Raw genomic sequence first — 27033 nt, forward strand, 5'->3', positions numbered from 1 at the left:
GGATTGAAATCGAAACATTTAAAACTCTGGGCTTTCCCAGTTTTGCTTTTGCCGTCTACTAGCTGAGTAACTCTCTGCTTACTATGTGGCTGTAGAGGGATAAGATGGCTGTCTTGGAAGATGCTGTTAGTGCTGGGTGCCCTCCCGGGGGGCCAACTGGATGAATCTTTTCAGGACAGTACCCCCAACCCACCCCTGCCCAGGCCTGTATGGATGCAGAGTAGGGAGGGAGCTTCTTTAAAACATGCCTGCACACCTCCCCCTGATGCCCCTAAAGTTTGCCAGAACTGCAAGAGGAGGAAGCCTAGGCATGTGTGTTTTGAAAGAGCTCCGCTGGTAATCTGGTCTCTCTGCTGTAACTCACCCCTCCCTCCTCAGTCATCACCGGCATCCATAATGGCCCTCAGAGAGGATGTATCTTCCTTCCTTGTACTAGATGCTTCTTGACCTTCCTTGTACCAGAAACCGTCAACCACTGGTCAAGCCTCTTATTGGCTGTCCAATTTATATCTACTCAGGGAGTGAAGCCATAAAACAATTCGGACAAAAGAACCTGTAGAATACTTCCTGCCTTTCTGTGTGATACTGTATCACAGATCATTTCAATTTTAGAATATTTTACACATTGTAAATTGTCATCTGTATGGAAGTGATCTATTTAATCCAGTACAGTGTAAGACTCTTCGAGGCATAGATCACATCATACATTTCATTGTTTTTATTTCCTAGCACAGAGCCTCAGCATAGCAGTTATTTAAAAGTTTCTATGATTTTTGTTGTTGACACTGATGTTTGATTCTCTACTGTCTACCTTTAGCACTCAGTTTGGTTTGAGGCATCTGTATCTAATGCAGTAGATGGGTGGTTCAAGTTACAGAGTCTTGAAAGCCAAATAGATTCGTTGTCTGTAGGTTCAAAATAAAGGATAAAAGTGGAACATTTAAAAAATTCTGTGGCATTTGTCTTTAAGATAGGTGACCAATAAAATGTTGATATCAGTATTCCTAAACAAAACAGCACATACAAACCCAAGATAGGAGTTTGTACCTACTTGCCTCTTTCATTCAGGGTGACCATCCACCTAACTCTTAAGTTGATGTAATATCCTCATAATCATAATTTAAGGTAGTTGAGCTCCATGTGGCATAAAAGGAGTTACTTCCAGACAATATGTCTGACCTAAAAAACATTTCTGTGATTACTGATGGAACCCTGGTATCTTAGCATCTTACACATCGAGTGAGAGAGACATTCTAATCTCTCACAGCAATATTGCCTGTATGAGAGAGGATGTGGGAAGGAAAAAAAAGAGATGATATTAAGTAAGAGGAACTTGCCCAAGAGATTGTTCCCTTTATGCTCCTTTCTGCCTGAGTAGCTTACCCCTTAAAAGTAGCACTAGTTGGCACCCTTTTCATTATTCTACAGGCATCCTCTACTTTTCCGCAAGTAATTATTTGGTGTAACTGAACTGGATTTTCTCTAATCCTGGTTTTTTGAAATGCTCCTTCTTTTCAATGATATCTATCACAGTGAAAATTTGGAACAACCTAAATATCTAATTAAATACAGCTGTTCAATTAAATACACCTAGTTAGGTGTTCTGGTAAAAGATTGTGAGGAAGGATATTTTCATTTTATATCTCTCCCTGAGACTTACCGAAAGTAACAAAAAAGAACGTAAAAATAATGGAAAACAATTTAACTTTGGTAAACTTGAAAATACTAGTCAAAATCCAACCCCCAACTCCCCCCACGGACAAAAAAATGTCTGCCAAATAATAGTGACATTTGGATCATTGAGAAGGACATTGAGAGCCAACACACACTTATTCAGAGCTCAAGCAAGGCATGGGCTTCTCGAAAGGGAAACATTGGGCTTCCCTGGTGGCTCAGGGTTTGAGAGTCTGCCTGCCGATGCAGGGGACACGGGTTCGTGCCCCGGCCCGGGAAGATCCCACATGCTGCGGAGCGGCTGGGCCTGTGAGCCATAGCCGCTGGGCCTGCACGTCCGGAGCCTGTGCTCCACAACGGGAGAGGCCACAACATTGAGAGGCCCACGTACCACAAAAAAAAAAAAAAAAAAAAAAAAAAAAAGGAAGCATCATGGTCCTGAAATAATTCTTTACAAAGATTCCCTGGGTGTGGCAAGCCATTGTAGATGTGGAGAATGTTCTTATTCAGACCTGTTTCTTCACTGAAGCACATCAGAGAATCAGGTTAAAGAAAAAACCATAAAGATACTTTTATTCTCTTTGACCTATAATAACTAGAGCTTAGCTGTTTATTGAAATATTAATATGCCATCAAATGGGGTTTCTGTAGGAATTTAGGGATGATTCAGTATTATGAATGTTATTAATATAATTTATTATAGTAATAACTCAAAGAAGAAAAACCAAATACTCATCCAAATGCAAAATAAGTTATACAAAATTGGCACTTAATTCTGATTTTTAAAATATCTTCATAGTGTGTGTATAGCCAGCATCAGGCCTAATAAGTTTTAGTCAGCAGTCACATACCAGCCAATTCAATCAAACAAGAATTAAAAAAGATAAATATTTGAATTGTTATGGCAAACATCATAAGTTGCATTAATATGAATGGATGACTGGAAAACACAAAGGCAATTGGAAACTGTTAAAAACAGTAACAGAATTCGGTAGGCAGTAGGTTCTAAATGTGGAAGAATTGTATAAGGAAATATTTGAACACCCTTTTGAGGCATATGTAAAAGAGAATTTGACTAAACTAAATATATACCCTTTCTTGGACAGGAAAACTCAACTGTAAAGATGTCAGATCTTCTTAAATTAACCCCAAATTTCACTCTTCAGAAAGATATTAGCAATAATTTTTTAAAAATTTGAATTAATCAAAATGATATTCGTTAAAAAGTACACATTATATTAATATCCAGAAAAAAATTTGAGAAAGAATCGAGTCATGAGGGAAGACTAGTTCTACCAGATATTGAAATATATTTAACAACCACAGTAATTCAGACAGATAGATCCTGGAGCAGAATATATAGTCCAAAATAGGCTCATATATGTAAGAGATCGATATTCATTAAATCATTTGGAGACAATTGGATGACCATGGGGAACAGGGAGGGAACCAGTTGACTTATTTCCTTATGTCTTCACACCTCACACGCACAAGTGCGGGTGCACACATACACACACACACACACACGCAGACACACACACAATTTCAAGTAGACCAAAGGTTTAAATACATTTGTTTGAAATTGACACTTTGTAGGCAAACATCACTTGATTCCTGGCAACTTCACATGGCTTAACTCACATTTTAAAACATGAAACCACATAATTAAAAGATATTATAGAGGTTTAATTTTTTCTTTTATAATCTAGTCCTGGGGAAATCCTTTCTTGTCAAAAACTCAGAACCAAAAAGGGATTGATTTGTACATTTGAGTATGTAATAATATCTGCATAACAAAGTGTGTAACTATACAAAAAGCAAATGAAAAGATGGGAGAAGAATATGTCAGATATATAACAAAAGTTATATAATTTTGTAATCACAAAGGTCTTTATAAATCAGTACAAGAAAATCAGCCAGTAGAAAATGGACAGAGGCCATAAGAAAACATCTGCATTTAGGCATCCAAGTAAAGATGCATATAAACATCCAGTCAGCAATTTTGTTTCTAGGATATTATCCCTTGGCTGTATTGTACATGCACTTGTATGCAAAGCTATATTACAAAATTGTTGATTGCAGCATTTTTGGCTATATATATATCTATACCCTAATTTATATATAAATACACATATATAAACATCCATATATATGTATTTATATATATATATATATATTTATAAAAATATAAAAATTCTAATTTTCCCTATAGGGAGTTTCTTATAAATAGTAAAATATATCCATATGATGAAATATTATGCATCCATTTTTAAAATGAGGAAGATTTGTATTGGTGTAATGTGAAGATGCAGAAGCGTATGTAACACTTTGATCCCAGAAGTACTCTGCATATGTAAGAGGGTGTGAGCATATATAAATATTACATTATTATATTAATAAACATTATATTAAAAAATGTAAGGATAACCAAGAATCTGTTAATATTTATTAACATCAAGATAAATTAAGTAGAAAAAATTAGAGTATAATATGATTTTATCTGTGGTCTCATTTTCCTTCTCTCTCTCACACTATATTTATTGAAACTTATGTGAGACTGTTGTAAGTGCTTCATATGGGTTTATCTTATTTAAACCTCATGACAACCCTAAAGCAACCCCAAAGAAGGCTTTTATTAATGTGTTCCCAGTTTAGCCAGGATTTGAAACCAGGCAGTCTGGCTTTAGAGCTTATGTTCAGAACCCTTAGGCAATCATGCTCTCCTGTACCTATGTGCATAGAACTCCATCACACAAATTCACACAGAAAAACTGTTTGGAAGAATATAGCTTTATAGTCTCTGGGTAAGATCATATAAGTAGTTGTTTTTCCTTATAATTTTTCTCTATATATTGTTCTACAATGCATGTGCATTTTTTGCATGACATTTTTAATAGGGTGTTTTTATTTAAATCATACTTCTGTATGTCAGTTACACATTCTGTGGCCATGATATGACTTTACTGTATTAACTATCATTTTTGTTTGTTTGTTTGTTTTTTGCGGTACACGGGCCTCTCACTGTTGTGGCCTCTCCCGTTGCGGAGCACAGGCTCTGGACGCGCAGGCTCAGTGGCCATGGCTCACGGGCCCAGCCACTCCGTGGCATGTGGGATCTTCCCGGACTGGGGCACGAACCTGTGTCCCCTGCATCAGCAAGCAGACTCTCAACAACTGCACCACCAGGGAAGCCCGCAACAGGTTTTATTCTTTTTAAAAAATAAAAAGAATCTCATTATCCCCCATGATTGTGAATAGCCTTCCCAGCCAAAGCTTGATTTCATTTAAAGAAAAGACAAGAAAATCTCTTTTTAATGTATGAAAGATTAGGATTGACAATTGAAAGCTGGCATTTTATGTATTCCTCAATTTGTTTTTAAAAAGCCCTTCTTGTATAAAAAGATTAGTGTAAAACATATTTGCTTTGCTCACAGTCTGTTTTCCGTAGATCTTTTGCTAATGCTCAATTATTAAGTCAAATTGTATCTCCATTTCCTCTGCTTGCTTTGAGGGTTATCTACTCATCTTAACTATTATTGGACTAAATAGGAATTAGATTTGGGGAAACCCAGAGACAAAGCCGGATTTTTCCACTGATTTTTGACTGTCGGCTTCAGGAGAGTGTAAGATAATTTCCATACTTCCTCTAGCTCATTTCAGTAGGAAGGTCAAGAATATGGCCATCTATTTTTATACTGGCTGTGACCCAAAGTATCTTGTCAAGGTTTTGAAAGCCCTTTGGTCTGTGTGTCACTGTGTCACTTGGAAATACCTGTGTCTTTTGGGGAGAGCCACCATTGCGTAGTAGTGATTCTTTAGTTACCTCTGACAAATTTAGGAATGTATACCTTAGAAGTTATTTTGATGGAAAAATGACCAGGTATAGAGACGTGAACACACCAAGTTGCAAAGGATTAATCATCAAGAACCTAGCGTATAATGTACTCTTGGGAATTGATTGAAACAAACAAAAAATAACATCATATAACTATATGAGAGAGTTGTCCTGTGCATAACAGAACTCAAAAATCAAAACCCGAGTATGTGCTAATAGTTCTGCAAAAAATGCCTACTAATCAGTTATTCTGTGTCTGTGCTGTGAGCTGTGGCACCCTAACATGTTGCCTCCTCTGGATCACCTGCAAATCCTCTTATGCATGACAATTTTTATTTATTTTGGATATACCCTAAAGCTACAGAATGTGAATATATATCAAAAACTGCACACAGCAAACAGCTAATATGGATTAGATTTAACATTAGTAGAGAAGGACAGGTTGGTACATATTAAAAGAAGAAAGAAAAGAAAAGAAAAGAAAAAGAAAGAAAGAGAGAGAAAGAAAGAAAGGAAGGAAGGAAGAAAGAAAGAAAGAAAGAAAGAAAGAAAAAGAAAGAAAGAAAAGAAAGAAAGAAAAGAAAAGAAAAAAAAACACAGTAGGAACAATTAAATAGCTGACTGGTTACCAGAAAGACATGCACAGGCATGTTTGCATATTAGTCAAAGTCCACTTTGTTCTTATTTGGTGGATTATGCAAGAGTCGTTTCCCAGAACATTACTGATAATGCTGCAGGAGTTATAAGAGAAACTTTGGTTAAACTGTGTATTTTTAAAGAGTTTATATTCACATCAAGTTGCTCAGATGGAGAGTAATAATAATATTAATAAAATTTACCATAGATTAAGTACTCATTATCTTCCAGGCCCTTTGCTGTATATTTTACACAGGTGTTGACCGTTTAACTCCCCAGCAACCCTGTGAGGTAGCTGTTACTACTTTCCCCATTTTAGAGCTAAGGAAACTGGTGCCCAGATAGGTTAAGAAACTTGCGCAAGGTCACACAGCTAGTAAGTGCTAGGAAACCTAAGTTGTTCTGACTCCACAGAACATGTTTATTCCCATGACATTGAACTCTAAAAATGGAAAGACATCTTAGATGATGGCTGATCTATATTGAGATGCAATATCACTGCTCTCTTGACTGTTATCGGCAATTAACATAATGGCATTATCATACAAATATTTTAAGGGTCTAAAGCACTGGGTTTTTTTAAAAAATAAATTTATTTTATTTTTTTCCTTTTTGGCTGCATTGGGTTTTCGTTGCTGCGCATGGGCTTTCTCTAGTTGCTGCGAGCAGGGACTACTCTTCGTTGTGGTGTGCGGGCTTCTTATTGCGGTGGCTTCTCTTGTTGCGGAGCACGGGCTCTAGGCATGCAGGCTTCAGTAGTTGTGGCACATGGGCTCAGTAGTTGTGACTCATGGGTTCTAGAGCACAGGCTCAGTAGCTGTGGTGCACAGGCTTAGTTGCTCCGCGGCATGTGGGATCTTCCCGGACCAGGGCTTGAACCCGTGTCCCCTGCATTGGCAGGCAGATTCTTAACCAGTGCGCCACCAGGGAAGGCCCTAAAGAATCGGTTTTTAAACTTCGTTTGGGTAAGAGTCACATGAGGAGTGTGTCTAAGCCTTGTCTGAGAGGTTCTCAAGCAGGGTTGAGCTTGGGGACACCTTTGCCATACAAAGGTGTTGACCTATTTCTTAGACACTCTCCAAAGTCATGTGCAAATTTATAAATATATATATGTTGTGGATGTATATAGCTATGATATGTGATATATAAAAATATTATATATATATATATATATATATATATATATATATATATCAACATAGTAGATATTGTCTCTCTTCATTCTTCCCCCATTCTGTGGCTCAAGTTGTCATTACAAACTGGTGTCAGTGTCCACTTTCACAGGTCGGAATCAGGAGATTCTTGCATCTGGGCCTTCTTGTCATTTCTTACTGAGAAGCTGTAATTGGTAAAGAGATGACTTGGAGCTTGGATGAATATTGTTAAAGTTTTACCTTTTCCTTCTTTTTTTTTTTTGTAAATTTAAAATATATTCTGTGGTTCCAACAGGTGATACAGAGCTTCAGCAAGAGTCTGCTGTGTTTGAAAATGAACCCGTTCTGTTCCTTAGTCCTAGAACTCAGCCTTCTGGGATAAATGTTATTTTAGGATAGGCAGGTGCTATTATCGCAATTAGTTTGTTAATCTTAGTCCGTTTTTTTAAAAAAATGATTGACCTGATTCTCAAACATATGTATTAGAGTACTAGGGTAATGGACTTTTATAGGGAAATCCTCAGCAAATTCATACAGAAAAGTTATTATTTATGAAAGTCCCAAGGTTACATGCTTAACATTTTTTGAGGATGAGCTTTCTAAAAGCTTCCTGAACATTTATTTCCATATTCAAAATTGGAGAGTGGTAGTTCGGGGCTATCACAGGGAAGGAGAATTGTGAGAAATGGAATCCAACCTACTTTTTCATTCTTTCTCTCTAGTATAGTTTCCTAAACCACCTCTAACTCACCCTTAGAAAGTCTTCCTTTCTTTATTTCTCATTACCAGAGGCAACTGACCAAGATGTTGTCTAATTAGAGCAACTGATGATGAGGTGTGAATGACAGAAACACCTACCCTTCCCGTTAGGTGTTTACATTCCTGAAATGTTTATTAGACCAAAGATCTCACCCTGCTTCAGAATTTGTGGCTGAGATATGTTTCACTGGTGTACTTTCCCTGCCTACTCTAGGAAGCCAAATGACTAGGAAGACACACCAACACACAAAACCCATTTAACACAAAACAACAAAGAGCAAAATTCATGGAATCAGTTTTATTTTATAGTTTTTGGCATTACATTAATTGATTCTCTTTATCTCTGCTCTCTTCCCTTTTAAGTGAACTCTTCAACCTCTGGCAGTAAGTGAGCTGTCCTTAGGGAAAGACTTTTCCTTCAGCTCATCTCATAAGAAGGGAACATGCGTGCTTTCTTCTCTTGTTAGGATAAAAAGGTATATACATGTAAAAATTAAATATATTTTCCCCTTCATCCTGCAGCTCTTATTAATGTCTTTGAAGGACTGTAGGTGTGTGGCTGTAACTTCGAGGATGCTGCAGGATTCACACACACACATATATACACTTCATTTTCTAAGGAATCTCAGAGCTTTCTTGTTTCTGCGCAGTGAGTTTTCCTTTCTTGTTTTGATTTTCTTTTCTGATGTGCCATCTAAACTAGAGTTCATTGACAAGGCCGTTGTTTAAAAAGCAAGACTAGTAATGGATACTTTGTTTCCCATTCTTAAGCAATCTCAGAAGACAAGAAAACAGCCTTTGCATTAGGTATATTGGGTTAAGAGGAACCTCAGAACTGAACACATTGTAAGGTAAAGTTTGCTGGTTAAATTTATTGCAACTAGGTAGCTGAGATAAATTGTCAATTGAAAAAAATCTCTGTATTCTTACATGGGTCCCAAAAGTCCAGATTAAGAGACAGATTAAAGGAGTAATTTGATTTCTGAGCCAGACCCTTCCCTTCTCCTAGTTTTCCAACCACAGGGCTGAAAATCACCTTGTTCATCCCTTCCTGAGACTGGGCAGAGAGGTCTCACACCAGGTCGGGGCCTGATCAGGGAAAGGGTCCTGGGTAACCACTTACCTGCTGACAGTCTCCATACCGCTGTGGGGAGGAGTTGGGTTTTTTTCCTTTTCAGTGATGTGGGCAACACAGGAAAGATTTCTTTCCTTGATACTGGGGTCTAAACCTTCCGAGACAGCTCTTTATGAATTTGTAGGAGGAAATGGATCTCATCTTTTCAGTTGCCTCTGATTAGAGGAACAGTTACTAGGGTCTGTGAGTCTGACTTTCTGGTGGGAGCAGGTGGAACACACCGCCCATCCCAAATTTGCTTGAGGTGAAGGAAGAGAAAGACCCAGCACCATTCCTTGTGCTGTGAGGAGACACTAAAGATTCAAGATGGCCTCAGTGAGTCCAGCTCCTAGAGATGCTAAGTCTGGGCCTCCCCAAAAGGTCCAAGTTGACAACTTTGTTCTTCTACAACCTCTTTGTTTTCCATGGGCCTCAGTGACTTCCTCATCTACCTGATCCTAAATGCACAGGTAACTCCCTGGTTATTCTGTGCTTATGAAAGGAGCTGAAAATTATACACAGAGATGGAAGAGCACACATTTGGAATGTGACAGAGTAAATGTTATACAGATTTTGAACAATCAAATATCTATATAAAACAGGGAAAGTAATAATACTTTAACTTTTATATTATCATGTTTAGTCTTGAGCAAGAGTCGTTAAAAAGAGAGAAACTATAAGACTGTATTTTCTATTTATGTTGCTGTGACTTCATGATAATTCATTTAGTTATTGTTAATGACTAAACAATTGAAGAATTCAGTGGGGTTGTCAGACAGGGTTTAGACAACATGGAAATAATTACTAGACTTGCACTTTTTGTTTTAAAATTATTTCAGTAACAAAATTGTGAATCAGAAGAGTGACTATTAATAGACTGAAATCACTAAGAACACATCTTGATGACAGGCTAAGATCGTATTTGTATCACTTATAAATTAATGAAGGGTTGTTTATTTCATCAAAGTAGGGCCTCAAGCCATGTTTCCACAGCTGCTTTATTAGCATAGAAGGCCAAACAAACAATCTTTACCATCAGTGAGATGAGTTTTCCATTCCCAAATTGTTTTAGACTGAGCATAAGAATTTGCACTGCCAGGCTTACCTCCAAGATCCCTGAATTATGTATGGCCCTCGACTGTCACAGTATTTGAGAGTATTTGGGATGCAGCCTGTGTATATTGTTTTCTTCCTCTCTCCTGTTCTTAGCATTCCTAACACCGATTACTAACCTATGTTTCTATTACAGCTATGAAAATTAACGTCATTTTTGATAATGTAATTATTATTTAAAAAAATTTTTTAACTTGGTCTTTTCCCTTTTAAAATAAAGAGTTATTTATTTTTTAATTTTTATTCAACAATACAGCTAGACTGTATGCTAAGCACTGTTTTGTATGCTTTTTTGGGTATTATGTTATCTTCCTAGCAACCTTATGAGGCAGGCGGTATTATTATCCCCATTTTACAGATGAGGAAACTGAAAGGTGGAGAGTCTTAAGTAACCTGCCCAAGAGGTGGAGCTGGACTTAGACCAGGCATTTTGGATACATGCTGTTAACTACTGTGCCACAGAGTTTCATATAGCCTATGATCCGTGTGGTGAGTCCCACACTTGACTGTACATAAGAATCACCCAGAAGTCTTGTTAAACCAGGTTGCTGATCAAATTCTGTAGGTCTGGATTAGAGCTGGGGAATGTATATTTCTAACAAGTTCCCAGGTGATGCTGTGAAGGCACTTTGAGAACCACTGATCTATCATTGTACTGAGACCACGGGAAATAAATAGCTAATTTATTAATGTTGCTTAAGCTTCATTATAATAATTGAAAATATTAGCTTTTAGAAATAGGAGCTCTTTGCAGCTCAAAATCTTTCTGTTTAAAAATTACCCCTGGAATTCATGCTTATCTCACTATTTTAAACTCCACTTTTTTTTTTTTTTTTTTTTTTTTTTTGTGGTACGCGGGCCTCTCAGTGTTGTGGCCCCTGCCGTTGCGGAGCACAGGCTCCGGACGCGCAGGATCAGCGGCCATGGCTCATGGGCCCAGCCGCTCCGCGGCACATGGGATCCTCCTGGACCGGGGCATGAACCCGTGTCCCCCGCATTGGCAGGCAGACTCTCAACCACTGCTACACCAGGGAAGCCCTCCACTTTTTATTTAAGTAACTGCAAGCCTTATTTCACATATTTTAAAAGCCATTTTGTGAATTGCTGGTTTATATCTTTGCTTAACAATGTAATAGGATTTAAAGGTTTCTTTCATTGATTTCATTTAAAATATTTGGTATTATATTTTGGGCAAATATTTTCCCCATATGCTCTTTGCCTTTAATTATGGTTATGATTTGTTAACTGTGCATTTATTTTTATGCAATGAAATCTCTCCCTCTTCTGTTACTTTTAGGCCTAGAATATCTTTCTTCATTTAGTAAACATAGATATTGATGCATTTTTCTGGTAGTTGTTACAGTTGCTTTATTTTCTTTAATTCCCTAACCCAACTGTAATTTATTTTGGGGCAAAGTGAGGCTGTAAATGGATTTTTCTGTTTAATTTGCCTTCTCATTTTCCTTTGTCCATTCACTAAGTAATCTTTCTCATTTTTAAATAGTCTAGAGTCACTTTCAGGGCTATGTATTCCATTCCATTCTGTGGTTTGTCCCTTCTCTGTTATCACACTGTTTGAATTAATTGAGCTCTTTATTGTGTTTTAATATTCGGTAGGGTGAGACTCCAGCTCTCCTCATCAGTATGTTTATCTTTTATAACCAAGACTACCTTTGTTAAGGAGTCGGATCTCCCTCCTTTTTTTCCAGAAAACAGGTAGGAAGCTTTTTTTTTTTTTTTTTTTTTTGTGGTATGTGGGCCTCTCACTGTTGTGGCCTCTCCCGTTGCGGAGCACAGGCTCTGGATGCGCAGGCTCAGCGGCCATGGCTCACTGGCCCAGCTGCTCTGCAGCATGTGGGATCCTCCTGGACCGGGGCATGAACCCGTGTCCCCTGCATCGGCAGGCGGACTCTCAACCCCTGCACCACCAGGGAAGCCTGGAAGCTGTTTTTTTTGACAACTCAGTAAACATCACTAACTTCTTGGATTTTGGAGAAATATCTGTAGATTCAAGGCAACAGTTATAATAACTACTTGGCATTGGTACAGCAAGAGAGTTTCAGACTAAAAACATCATGAAGAAGAAAAAATATTCTTTTATCCTTCCCTGTTGCCTTTGCTTCAAGAAATGGTAAGAAGGGAGGCAAAGAATTCAGTAGAGGCGTTCAAAGTACCTGTTATATATACTTCCCCATAGGCTAGTAGAACAATCCACTAATAAAGGTCTTTGCCATTAAAGAAAACTATGAATTATGTAGGTTAGGCAAACAAAACAATGTACACTTGTATATTATTATGAGAAAGGAAAATCTATTTCATTGACAAAGAGTTAGCATGGTTTGGTTAATATTTAAAATAATGTGTAGGAAACCAAATGACACTTTATAGCACCACAAAAAACACCAAGAGATTGTTTTTCTACCACTGAGATTATAGCCTTAAATGATGAAGAGTCTCTCATAACTGCATTTGTTTGTGAAATTAATATTTGAGTCCGGCCAAGCTCTGTGTGTAGTGATGCTGTAAGGACATCTTGCTGAAAATGAGCCTGTGGTTTCTCTTCCTGCCTGATGTCCATTTGGCATCCACACTCTTTTGATAATTCCACTAAGCCTTATCCTAGAGTGCCGTGAATTGGAGGTGTACTGCCAAAAATGCTATTTTAACCACGCTTTTAATATAATTTGAAAGGTGATGAATTGGACTCAAATTGCCTCTGAATCTGTATTTTCCTGCTCTTGTGTCTTCCTGGGTCCCTTTTTCACTTCCTTCCTATCACACTTCTTTGTTGTAGCTATTTTTTAATGTGGATTTTGTTTTTTATAAGTTTATTTTCTTTATTTATTTTTGGCTGCATTGGGTCTTCGTTGCTGCACACGGGCTTCCTCTAGTTGCGGTGAGTGAGGGCTACTCTTGGTTGTGGTGTGTGGCCTTCTCACTGTGGTGCCTTCTCGTTGCGGAGCATGGGCTCTAGGCACGCAGGCTTCAGTAGTTGTGGCACGTGGGCTCAGTAGTTGTGGCTCATGGGCTCTAGAGTGCAGGCTCAGTAGTTGTGGCACATGGGCTTAGTTGCTCCGCAGCATGTAGGATCTTCCTGGACCAGGGCTCAAACTGGTGTCCCCTGCATTGGCAGGTGGATTCTTAACCACTGCGTCACCATGGAAGTCCTAACATGGATTTTTTTTTTTCTCCATGTTGGTATTGTTTCTTCCTGAAAAGAAACAATATTGCCCTTGACAGTGCAAACTGAAAATAAAAGTGAAGGTCATACTGGTTGCTTGCTCCAGCTAGAGCAGAGAGAACATGTTATTCTCAAACAAACCAGCATCTTTGTCTTGCCTACCTCTTTCCCTATTGCCCTTTCTCTCTGTTTTTTAAAAAAAAATTTAATTGAAGTATAGTTGTTGTACAATATTATATGTTACAGGTGTACAATATAGTAATTCACAATTTTTAAAGGTTATACTCCATTTATAGTTATTATACAATATTGACTATATTTTCTGTGTTGTACAATATATCCTTGTAGCTTATTTTATACCTAATAATTTATACCTCTTAATTCCCTACCCCTATACTGCCCCTCCCCCCTTTCCTCTCCTCCTGGTAATCACTAGTTTGTTCTCTATATCTGTGACTCTACTTCTTTTTTCTTATATTCACTAGTTTGTTGTACTTTTTAGATCCCACATATAAGCAATATCCTACAGTATTTGTCTTTGTCTGGCTTATTTCACTAAGCATAATGCCCTCTGAGTCCATCTGTGTTACTGCAAATGGCAAAATTTCATTCTTTTTGATAGCTGAGTAGTATTCCATTGTATATATATACCGCATCTTCTTTATCCATTCATCTGCTGATGGACCCTTGGGTTGCAGCAACTGAAGTGCCCTTTCTCTCTTATCTCAATGGGCTGGGTTGCTTAACTCTGGGTTGCCATGTGCACCACAAGTTCAAGCTTTGGGAGCAATAAAATAAAATGGAAGCTGCTATGTTTGCATGATGTTTCTTCCCCTTCCACACACACACACGTGCATGCACACACACACACACAGCCGTACTGTTGGAGGGGAAGATACTTTTCTGGGATGTGAAGGGGCTAAGTTTACAAGGCTAGGTTTAAGATCCGTGTCTTCTTCCTCTGTTCTCTTTGCCCTCCTTTGCCCCCCACGACCCCCCAAGTCATCAATATACCTAGTCAGCACCTTGCACATAATTTGTGTGCAGTAAATCTTTCTTAAAGTCAATTAAGAAACTTGGTGCTCCCTTTAGGACTACAAACCCTGTTTAACCTAACTTTTCATCCCCATAGTTCTTTGCCCTTAGTCAGCACTGAGGCACTGCTTATGGAATGGAAATAAGGTTTAAATGAGAAATTTGAAAGGATAAGACATCCTATTTGTAAATCTATTGTAAATTATTTTCATCTTATTTCTTTTCTACCATTGCTTAGAAATATATCCTTCCTTAGAGTTGTTTTATTTATTTTTTTCTTTCATCAAGGCAAGTGTCTGAATAAGAGGACATTTTGAAGTGATATAAAGTTTAGCCACCTAATTAAATCATTACAGTGATGCTGTAGGGCTCGTGTTACTATTTTCATCTCTTTTTTACATAAGAGTCAACTGAGGCATAAAACGGCTGAGTCACTTTTTTAAGGTCTCACAGTGAATGTTGATGCTGGGATTCCAAATCAGGTCTTTTTTACTCCCAGAGCCCAAAATTTACTTCTGAGAAAATTGATTATTCCATTTTTGCCTCTCCTGAACTGTAGGGATTTTTTTCTAAGTCATGGTAATAGCCAACATTCTTTATAAACAAACTTTTGGGATTAACAAATTTTATGTCACAGTAAACATTCGTTACTCTAAATGGGATAGAAAAATGAAAACAATCCCGTTGCTAATTTTGTCACTTAACAGGCATGAGTATGGCTACAACTGTTTTCTATTTTGCCTCGAAATCCCAGGTCAAGGAATTGTTTTATTCTAGCCTGCAGAGACCCACAAATCTGTAAACATTTCTTCCTTGGGGATCTAGTCTTAAATTGCCTTAGGAAGCATAACATGGAACTTTTGAAATACTCTTTGTGGATTCTTGTACGTGTATTTGTTTATTTTTTGTGTGGCTTTAATTTAAAGCCACACAAAAAATAATGTATTTAAATAATGTAAAATCTTTCCAATATTGTTTGCATATATATAATATATATATATTATATATATATATTTAAAAGCAGTGTGACTTCCTTAGCAACTTGCTATAATGTGTATTTCTAATATGGTAATTATAACTTTTAATGTGTGTTCCACAACATTAGACATTTGGAAAAGAATCCAGCAAACTCAAAGAACAAATTAGAAATAAACCAGATTATATCTTGTGTAAATATAACTATGAGAAACTAAATGCCAATGTAATATTGTTTACAAAGGATTCACTGAATTTCTTTCTCTCAGATTCTAAAATTAAAACTTTACATATATATCTAAGGTTAAAATTGGGGACTTGGAATAAATTGAATGATTTTTTTCAATTAAAAAAGCCTTTAAAGTTACTAAGATTTTAACATAATAAGAATGCCTGAATTCCTAAACGCTGACTGAAAAAGGTGTCATTTTTTCCCCCTGAAAATGCATCCGAAGCACTTTCTATAAATCGATGTGAAAACTGTCTTTGTGGAAACCTGGCATTAGGGAGCAGTGCATGTGTTCAGTAAGCAGGGGGTAAAGCTAAAAAATGAGAGAAGAAGAATATGCTTTTATAGAGGCGTTGCTGTAGGGATACTTTAAGGACAGTGCTGCAAGGAGAGTTGAAAGTTCCCTTGGTGAAAGCTGTGTTTGGTTTAGATACTGATTGAATTGGGACACCTCCCAAAAGCCACCATAAAAGGTGGAATATGATAAAAACAACCTTCAAGACTCCTGGTGCGATAAAAGGTATTATTTGTTGTTGTTGCCTTTGTGTGTGTGTGTGTATACTCCTTCTTCTGATATAATTCCAGTCTGGATCCCTGGTACAAAAAACTGATATTATGTAGAGAAGATTTTTAAATAACTCAAGTGAAATTTTTTTTTCTTCTTATTTTATCTGAACCTGAAACTGATAGAAGTGAAATGAATGCTACTGATTTATGCTCATGATTTTGGGAAACCTAAAACCATTTAGTGAAATGGTTATTCACTAAACCATTTACAGTGAAAGCCTGAATTGTGAAAGTTTGCTAGGAATGCCAAGATAAGATAAAAGCCAAATTTTAAAACAGAAATTTAGATGATTTACATTTAAGTATTTTTAAGAGATGGTTTCTAAAAGTTAAGACATCAGTGTTATAAGCATTTATGATAGAGCTAAATATCTTCAAATTAGTGACCAAAATATTCTTGAAGCCTCAATCTCAAGTCAAAAATTTGTCATAGTCTATTATGGCTTCTTTTATTTTTTTACTTCCAGTTTTATTATTTTTAAATTCTAATTTTAAAAGTACATTGACATATCTTTATGTGAATGTAATAGAATTCTTTCATCATATTTTTAATTTTGTTTTTAGACTTCTTATAAAATATGAGGATAACTCAAAATTTCTCCTCCTTACTGTTGTGTGTAGATTCTAGAGGATGGTAACTAGATGCACCCAACTTTGCTTCTGGAATCCTAACAGTTTTTCCTCAGTGGTGACCCCCCAAAACATACTTAGGTAGCTGCGCCATTTTACTTACCTGATGTAAGTAAAATGTAGATACAGTAGAAAGTCTTATGCTGGTGTTTGGCTACCTGGAATATACTGTTAATAAATTCCTCTTGATATATGTTCTGGTGATTTCCAAAGTTTTATATAAAATGTACCATGCATTTTTATAGCTGATTGAAACTTGGAATCTGGTGTTTGGTTATATATAAAAACACCAAAATCTTACATTTTTATATACATTTACCAAACATATGTTTCCTTTATCTAACAAATAACTTTTATTTAGTTCTGATTGTTCTGAGTTTCCTTGAAATAATTCAGTTGAAATAGTGCACTTCTTTAAATTTATACCAATTTAAAATATTGGGCAGTGGGGTGGAGAAAGTGAACAGAAACCTATTTGCCTTTTCCCAAGGATATAATTAAAATAACCATATCAAAAAATTACAATAGCTTCTTTTTATATTGGGAGAGTCTTTATTCTGCTTATTACCTCTTCCTGAGATTTCTCATCATATTCCCTCCTTACCTCCCTTCCCATCTGCATATATGGAAGTCAGATCTTCCTCTTTTCTAGACGTTTTAAACTCATTTACCTTCAGGTGATTTGAGATGTGGCTGGTTTAAGAAGATTGTAAGTAATGAATCTGTGGAAAACTGGGAAATGTTAAGTCACACCTAAAAACACTCAAATTAAAATGTTTCCTTAGAATGTTGCTGGTGAAAGAAAACACATTTTGGGCCCAGATTCTGCCCACATGCCACTACTTGTCAACTCTTTCTTTTTTTTTTTTTTAATTGAAGTATAGTTGATTTACAGTGTTCTGTTAGTTTCAGGTATACAGAAAACTGATTTATATATATATATATATATATATATATATATATATTCTTATATATTATATAGATCATCTTCACTTATAGCTTATTAGAAAATATTGAGTATAGTTCCCTGTGCTATATAGTAGGGCCTTGTTTGTTATCTATATTATATATATAGTGTGTAATTTTAATCCCAAACTCCTAATTTCTCCACACACCCCCTTTCCCCTTTGGTAACCATAGGTTTGTTTTCTACATCTGTGGGTCTATTTCTGTTTTGGATATAAGTTCGTTTGTATAATTTGTTTAGATTCCACATATAAGCGATATCATATAGTATTTGTCTTTGTCTGACTTACTTCACTTAGTATGATAATCACTGGGTCCTTCCATGTTGCTGCAAATGGCATTATTTCATTCTTTTTATTGGCTGAGTAATATTCCATTGTATATATGTACCACATCTTCTTTATCCATTCATCTGGCTCCTGACCAGTGGTGTTTAAGAGCTGGGAGAGAGGCATCATCTGTGGGAGAAGGACTCAGACAGGATATATGGTGACATGGAGCCAGACAGAGGGCAGGGATAGATAGTGGTTGCCAGAGTTGTCTGGTTGGAGAAGTAGAAAAGGTACCTAGGCAGGCAGGCCTAGAAGGGAGAAAGGCAGAACCTAGCTTGGTTGGTTGGCTAGAGAAAGCATGTGAATCAGTGAGCAACCATTCAATCTGGTAGAAAAACAGATGTCTGACACATTTTGGAGAACTCCATGTAATTGGTAGTCTCATGAGAGGTGTGGCCCTTTCCCTTTCTTTGCACTGTCCTCTTTGTTGCCACACTTCTAATTCAGTCCTCAGAAAAGTGCAACAGTGGACCTTGGAAACAGTGTTCATTTAGAAATAAATGGAAAAAACAACATCTCATGGTGATAAGAGGTTTGACTCTGGTGTTGAACAGATATGAAAGCAAATGTTGCCTCCCTCTGTATTCAGTATGTCATACGTGTATGTCTCACAGCTGAGCCCCTCCCCAGGATGTGTCCTCAGCCCAGGGGATTTGCCTCATCTGAGGTATGCCTCTCGATAGGGCAGCCCATATACTGCCAGTGGGTACAAGGTCCCTGCCCCTTATTTCCATTTAGGACCTCTCTGAAGGACCACCCCAGCTAATTGCATCTCAGGTCAGCATCTCTCTCTCTAAAATCCTGCTTCCCTTATGCCCTTAAAAGTGTAGGTTTTGAGAGCATATCCCCCAAAACACTTCCTACTGACAAAATTCCTTCTAGAGTCTTCTTCTCTGTTATCTTGACCTTGACAAATGATCATACCAAGGCAGATACAAATACAGAGATGGGGAAGGGGAATCATTTGTATGTGAGCCAGCTTCCACAAACTTCTGGTTGAATTCTGTTTCTGTTGAGGGTGCCACAACAGGGGCGAGGTGGGCCCAGAAGGAGGGATGGAAAAAGTTGGAGAATTGAAGACAGGAGGTCAAGGTGTCACTGGGGAGGAGAGGTCCTCATAGCTTGTAGCTCAGGAAGCTGGTGGAACATACACGACCTAGCTCAATTGTCCTCACCTTTTCTTTATCATTTGCCTTTTTATGTAACTTATTAGGAAAAATTTTAGATATAGAAGCAGAATTTTCCCATTAGTTGCCATCCTTGCAAGCTGTAGAGACTGGCTTTTATTTTTTTTCCACATTCATGTTGCCTTTAATTTCTTCCACTGTGGTCTTTTTCTTTTTTCTTTTTTCTTTTTTTAATCCTCTCACATATGCCACACCACTGTTTTTACTTTGTGCTTCATACACAGAACTTGGGCTGTGGTGTGCTTCTTTTGTTTTGTTTTGTTTTGTTTCTGTGGTACGCAGGCTTCTCACTGTTGTGGCTTCTCCCGTTGCGGAGCACAGGCTCCGGACGCGCCGGCTCAGCGGCCATGGCTCATGGGCCCAGCTGCTCCGCGGCACGTGGGATCCTCCTGGACTGGGGCACGAACCCGTGTCCCCTGCATCGGCAGGCGGACTCTCAACCACTGCGCAACCAGGGAAGCCCGATGTGCTTATTTTTGATTCCTGTCCTCCCTATTGGACTGTAAGGAACCACACCCATCCTCTCCAATTGCATCCCTAGCTGGTCAGAAGTGGGTGCTGGCATACAGGAGGGGCATAATACCATTTATTAAATACATGAATCAAACAATCAGAGAATGGATCAAAATTAGAATAGGAGTAAGACTTCCTAAATTCTGGCCATGGTTCTGTAACTTCCTAGACTTCATTTCAGTTTCTAGATTTCTGGCATATTTCTTAACCCCACCATGCTTCATTTCCTTATTTCCATCTGGGCTAATGATACCTCCTCTGTCTGCTCAGCCAGGCTACTTGTGTGAGTCAAATGAGAAGTATACATGGAAATGAGAGTAAATTCAAGTGTTGTAAAAATATAAGGTATTCTTATGAATTCACCATGTGATTATTTTCTTTTGCAATATTTATACCCACAAATAGAGAAAGAAAAAAGTGACAGAAAAAAACTACCGAAGTTCTGGAGAAACTATTCAAATTGATTGTCTTTATTTAGAGCTAGAAGATATCGCAGGAAGCCATCGTATGAATGGCCGTAATGAACTCTGCTGCTTTCACTCTCATTATATTTATGCTTATCTTCTCTTTATTATGATTATTACTCCTCTGTAGGGCACATGTCTATCATTGTTTTTCTATATTGTACACACAATCCTTTATGCAGAAGTCTAAGCTTTGTTTTCAAATTCAGGATCGTTTGGACTTTAGAAATATAATATGGTGGGCCTGCCACATAGTATGTATCACCCCCAATCAGAGACTGTGTCTTTGTAATCAGAGACATTACTATTTCTGCAAAGAAAAGTATGAATTTTAACATTAAGTGGGGTAAAGAAAGATTATAAACAGGTTCTTCTCAATTTAAGTGAGTCTTTTTTTCACCAAATGATTTTCACTAAAAATGTATGAAATTGAGGCCTATTTAAAGGTTCAAGGTTGATGTATGTATTACCTTCTCTCTCCCACACCCCCATACATACCTAATTAAAATTCCTCATGGTAAGAAAGCATTTCCTCCATCATTGTTTCCCTAGAGACTAACCCACTGCCTGGAACCTTGTCTGATCTATGTGTCCTTAGAAAACCACCCATATTTAACTGCCTCCCAAACAAATATATGAAAATTCTCTAAATATGTAAATTTTCTTGTAATTTGCTGACTGACATATGCTATTTGCTTTTCCTTGCCTAACAGTGATAAAATTAAAATGTTATAATGAATGGTTCAGACTATATTTTTAACTAACAATAGCCAACTGAAGCTGAAAGACTATCTTTGGTTTTGTTTTGTTTTATACATTTCCGAAAAAAACATTTTTTAGAAGGTTTAGAATAGTTAAGTAAACCAAACACGTTATCAGGATATACACACCCTCTCCTCTCCCACCCACTCCCTATCATGTAAGACCAAATTTTCCATATTTAAATAACAGTATCTCAGATATCATAAGATATTTTATTCATATTGGAAAAATCATGTCATCTTTCAGCAAATGTCCTTGACTTACTGCATTTTGACATTTCTTAAATAAATATATCATGAGTAAGTCTTTGTCTAAATAAATATACAAACAGTGGGAATAACCCAATATGATAGTGATGTTTTGGAGTAGTTAATTGGACAATAATAATTCAATTGAAACAGATATAAATTTTTTAAATGTTCATACCACTTCATTCCCATTGTTACACATAGATACAAAGGACATAGTTCATTCTCAACTGGAATGGTTCTTCCCCAGCAGAGTTTTGACAATGTCTGGAGACATTTTTGATAGTCATAATGACACATCTTAAAGAGCCACAGAAAGAGGAAAACATCCAAGGTGCTCCAAGCCTGTGATCCAAGTACATTGCCATGTACCCAGGTCAAGTCTAAGAGAGACTCTGAAGTCAGACAGACTTTGACTTTAATGTCAAAGCTGCCACTTTCAACCCGGCAACTCATGAGTAAAGGCAAAGGATGCTGCTAAATGTCCTATAATGCATGAGACAGCCTCTCATAACAAATAATTATCCTGCCCAAACTGTCAATAGGGTTGAGGTTGAGAAATTTCTAATTTAGGAACTGAGATAATTATATTCTTCTCATCCCTTGTGCCTTAGATTTAAAGTGAGATGGTACTAAATTTGGCAAATGTAACTTTAATGAAACTGGGCTCTTTTTATCTAGTCTCTGGTTTTACATACAAGAGAAATACATACGAAAGAACTCCACTTCCAAAAATCTTAGGAGCACTGTGTTTACTGACGTGTGCTTGAAAAAAATGGAAGCAGTGATTAGAGCACTCAATATAGGCAAAAATCCCTACAAATTCCCTTTTCTCATCTTTTTCCTCAATCTCACTCTTCCACTGGCTCTTGATCTCCCCTCCTCTCCTTCTCTGTCCTCTACAATTAGTCGATGCTGAACTTGTGCAGAGTAACTTCGGATGCCCTTGTTTCTTGCCACTTTTCTCTCCATTGCTCATCTGATCAGAACACCAAAGACCCGGAAGGTAGACCCAATCAAGCAAGCCTAGAATCTTTCTTTTATAGAAGACAGAGTGAAGGAGGTGTGTGTGTGTGTGTGTGTGTGCACATGCACATACACACGTGTGTATCTGTCACATAAGTAAATGCCTTTGTTTAGTTAGCCTTTGCTGTGTAACAAACCACTTCAAAACTTTGTAGCTAAAACAATCATAATTCATCATTTCTCATAACCTGTGGGTTGGCTGGTTAGTTCATAGTTAAACATGGATGGTTTTGTGAGGAACACATATATAAGGCAATGTTCCAAGCAATGGGTTCATTTCTTGGGATACAACGATGGGGAAAATGCTCTTTTCCTGGAGGAATTTGTAATCAGGTATGTGTGGGGATGTGGGAGGGAGGAGTAACAGATGCATCAACTCTGAAGCCTTAGATGAGTCTCAGTTTGCTGGCTTCACCTGGGTTGTGTTCATCTGCAGGGTTGGCCAAACTAGAAGGTTCAAGATGACCTCACCCATGTGTTTGGCAGTTGGTTCTGGCTATTGGATAGGGCATCTCAGTTCTTCTCCACATGGACCCTCCTCTAATATAGACTGCTTTCCTTGCTTGGTGAATTTAGGACAGGGATCCAAGACAGCTAAAATAGAAACTGTAAGAGTTCTTGAGGCCTAGAAGCAGACGATATAAAGTCATTTCTGCTGCATTATTGATCAAAGCAAATACAATGCAAGATCAAATTCAAGGAGAGGGGAAATCAATTCTGCTCTTGAGGCGAGGAAGGACAAAGTCACATTGCAAAGGAGAATGCCTGCTGGGACTGGAGGAGTTTTTGTCCATAATTTAATATCTGTCCTCTGATCACTGTGCTTTGTAATCTTTCTACATCAAAATACACTCATTCCCTCTCAAGACATCAAAAGTCTCATCCAATTATGTTATCAAGCTCCACCTCCAGTCTTGTATGACCTGCATCTGGTCCAGATACAGAGGAGGCCCCTCGGGTGTAATTTCTGTCAGTCCCCAGACCTGGAAACTAAAAAGAGAAGTTACTGCTCCCCATTCATCCAACATGCAGTGATGAGACGGGGAAGGACCACTGCAATGGATGCTTCTGTCCAAAGAAGGGAAGAATGGAAAGGAGATGGAAGTCATGTTCTGAAGTCATTCTGAAGTCCAGCCAGGCACACGTGGCCCCCTCATTTAATTCAAGGGCAAGGGTCCTTCCCTGTCTTTTTGATAAGAAGTGGCTCATGTTTGTGGCTGATGGTCCTCTTAGCCATATAAAGCTGTGGTTCCCAAGTCTTCTCTTCATTTTGAACTGTCCTGTCCCTTTAGTGCAGACCGGTGGCATTTTGGCTTAACAGGTTTGTTGGCTTCCTAAAAATCTGCTTGGAGTTCATTCTGTGGCCCCCCAAACCCAAAGTCTGAAATAAACTTTGGAGCACATGTGAGGCTGCAGTGGGCAGTGCCCTTAAGATTCTTAGAAGATGGTTTGTCTGGCTGAGAACATCAAACACTGAAAAACTAAATTAATTAATGAATAAATAAATAAATTAAAAAAAAACAAAACAAAACACTGCCTTAAATCTTTCTGAGTTCTTAACAATGGTTCTTACAGTCACAGTCTTGATTGATTGTTGTCCTGAAGCTATTTTTTACTTTGCAAATCTTCTTCCAGGATAGACTGACAATGACAAACCATTATTTCTTCTGATGCGCCATATCAAAGGTCTCCTGTGTTTCCTCTAAATTCTGTTTGCAAACTAAATAGTTCCTTCTCTGGTTCGTCTCCCTTTCTTCCAGTACCTTATAATGTGCAGCTGAAAGAAGCCGGTTGACAACTTCCTGGCAGCGAAATCTCCCTAGCCAGTTGCAAAAGTTCAAGTTACTACAGATGACAGAATATATAACGCATAAAATATGTGTAGCTCTCCTTCCAGTCCCAGCTAGCAGTTTCCTCACTGTTCTTTCAGCCTCTGCTAACAGTCTTCTTTGTGTCCTTCAGCCTCCTTCCCCATCTGATCCCAAGGCCACCTGGGTTTGTTTCTGGTCGTTACTTGAAAGTTAAAAGTGCATGTTTAATGTGCATTAGAAATAATGGCGTTCTTTAAATTTTATGGATATATCCAAATTTTCTCTAAATTTAAAGGCTTTGTTGTTTATTTTATTCATTTATTCATTCAACAGGATTTATTTGTAACATTTGTAGGCATTGGGAAAAAAGTTACTGTCCTCATGGGGTTTATATTCTAGTAGGCAGTCCAGGATTCTGAGCCAAAGCCCAGGAGAGGTCAGCTCCAGCTCTACCTCTCTAGAACTTAATATTTAGACTTTAGCCAAAAGGTCCTTTTTCAGAAAGCTGAAATTACGTTTTTTTTGAGCATGACCTTTCAAAGGGTGAGGAATTGAAATGATATCTTGTTCATCTCCGATCCTCACAACATCTAGTTTACAGCCAACAGTTGACACACAGTAGATGTTGGTGGAAAGAGCAGAATTCACCCTTTCCTTGAAAGGTGTTAACATTGGCCCCTCTCTCTGGCCTTCATCTCTTTATATCTCTGATTAAGTCCTTCGTTCCTGGAATAAACCCCACTTGATCATGGTGTATGATCCTTTTAATGTGCTCTTGGATTCTGTTTGCTAGTATTTTGTTGAGGATTTTTGCATCTATGTTCATCAGTGATATTAGCCTGTAGTTTTCTTTCTTTGTGACATCTTTGTCTAATTTTGGTATTAGGGTGATGGTGGCCTTGAAGAATGAGTTGGGGAGTGTTCCTCCCTCTGCTATATTTTGGAAGAGTTTGAGAAGGATAGGTGTTAGCTCTTCTCTAAATGTTTGATGGAATTCGCCTGTGAAGCCATCTGGTCCTGGGCTTTTGTTTGTTGGAAGATTTTTCATCACAGTCTCAATTTCAGGGCTTGTGATTGGTCTGTTCATATTTTCTATTTCTTCCTGATTCAGTCTTGGCAGGTTGTGCATTTCTAAGAATTTGTCCATTTCTTCCAGGTTGTCCATTTTATTGGCATATAGTTGCTTGTAGTAATCTCTCATGATCTTTTGTATTTCTGCAGTGTCAGTTGTTACTTCTCCTTTTTCATTTCTAATTCTATTGATTTGAGTCTTCTCCCTTTTTTTCTTGATGATTCTGGCTAATGGTTTATCAATTTTGTTTATCTTCTCAAAGAACCAGCTTTTGCTTTTATTGATCTTTGCTGTTGTTTCCTTCATTCTTTTTCATTTATTTCTGATCTGATCTTTACGATTTCTTTCCTTCTGCTAACTTTGTTGCAAAACGGTGTGTGGCAGGCAGGAGGAGGCCCTTTTCAAGTGCCAGTGGTCTGCAGAACCTGCCTGTCATTATTGTTGAGGTGGCCTGAGAACACCATGTAGCAGGGCTGTGAGCGAACTGGCAGAGGAAGTGTGTGAGGTGCGCCTGCAGATCCATCTGTTAGAGAGGGTCCTTCAGGGAATCAGGGTTGTCTTCCTCATTGTCCTTGTAGTAATGCTCTTCGTATTTACGTGTGGCAAGAATATCAGACAAGAGTTAAGCCATCCTCCTCCTCCTCATCGTCCTCCTCCTCGTCCTCCCATATGTCACTGGAGTCATCTTGGCTCCACTCTGTAGGGGCGGCCTGACGGGCAGTGTTGGCCTCCATGACGTTGGACAGCTCGTTGATGATCAGCTTCAGGGTCTTGACAAGCAGAGGAATGTTGGTCCAGCGCTCAGGGTCCTTGGCTGACTTGGAGTGGGTGCGGGTGCCCTCGTCCAGGCCGTAGATCTCCTCCCCTTCACGTGGATGTCCTGTAGCCTCTTGTCATCCGCATAGATGCCGTGCTGGAGCAGCTTACACAGCGCCACAGAGCTGACTTTGCCCTCCCAGCAACTGCCTGTTTGTTCTCTGTATCTATGACTCTGTTTCTCTTTTTTATGTTTGTTCATTTTTTTTTTGTTTTTTGGATTTCACATATAAGTGAAATCATACAGTATTTGTCTTTTTCTTTCTGACTGATTTCACTTAGCATAATACGCTCTAGGTCCATCCATGTTGTTGCAAATGGCAAACTTTCACTTGTTTTTTTAATGGCTGAGTAATATTCCATTTCATATATATATATATATATATATATATATATATATATATATATATATATACACACACACACACCACATCATGTTCTTTGTTCTTTATCCATTGATCTGTTGATGGGCACTTAGATTGCTTCCATATCTTCTTCGCTATTGTAAATAACGCTGCAGTGAACATAGGGATGCATATATCTTTTCTAATTAGTGTTTTTGTTTTCTAAATACCCTGGAGTGGAGTTGCTGGATCATATGGTAGTTCTATTTTTAAATTTTTTGAGGAATCTCTATATTGTCTTCCATAGTTGTTGCACCAGTTTACATTCCCTCCAATAGCGCATAAGGGTTTCCTTTTCTCTACAACCTTGTTATTTTCTCCCGTGCTTGTTACTTGTCTTTTTTTTTTTTTTTTTACGATACGCAGACCTCTCACTGTTGTGGCCTCTCCTATTGTGGAGCGCAGGCTCAGCGGCCATGGCTCACAGGCCCAGCCACTCCACGGCATGTGGGATCTTCCCGGACCGGGGCACAAACCCGTGTCCCCTGCATCAGCAGGTGTACTCTCAACCACTGCGCCACCAGGGAAGC

The 27033-nt window shown here is 38.1% G+C and overlaps 1 protein-coding gene across 16 annotated transcripts in view; it reads left to right on the plus strand.

The window, feature by feature from the left end:
• Positions 1–27033, plus strand: part of SYNE1 (spectrin repeat containing nuclear envelope protein 1) — a 472944-nt gene that overhangs the window by 40964 nt on the left and 404947 nt on the right. The window lies entirely within an intron of this gene.

Source organism: Mesoplodon mirus (assembly GCF_964341445.2).
Source record: "Mesoplodon mirus genome assembly, chromosome: 10".
NCBI lineage: Eukaryota > Metazoa > Chordata > Mammalia > Artiodactyla > Ziphiidae > Mesoplodon > Mesoplodon mirus.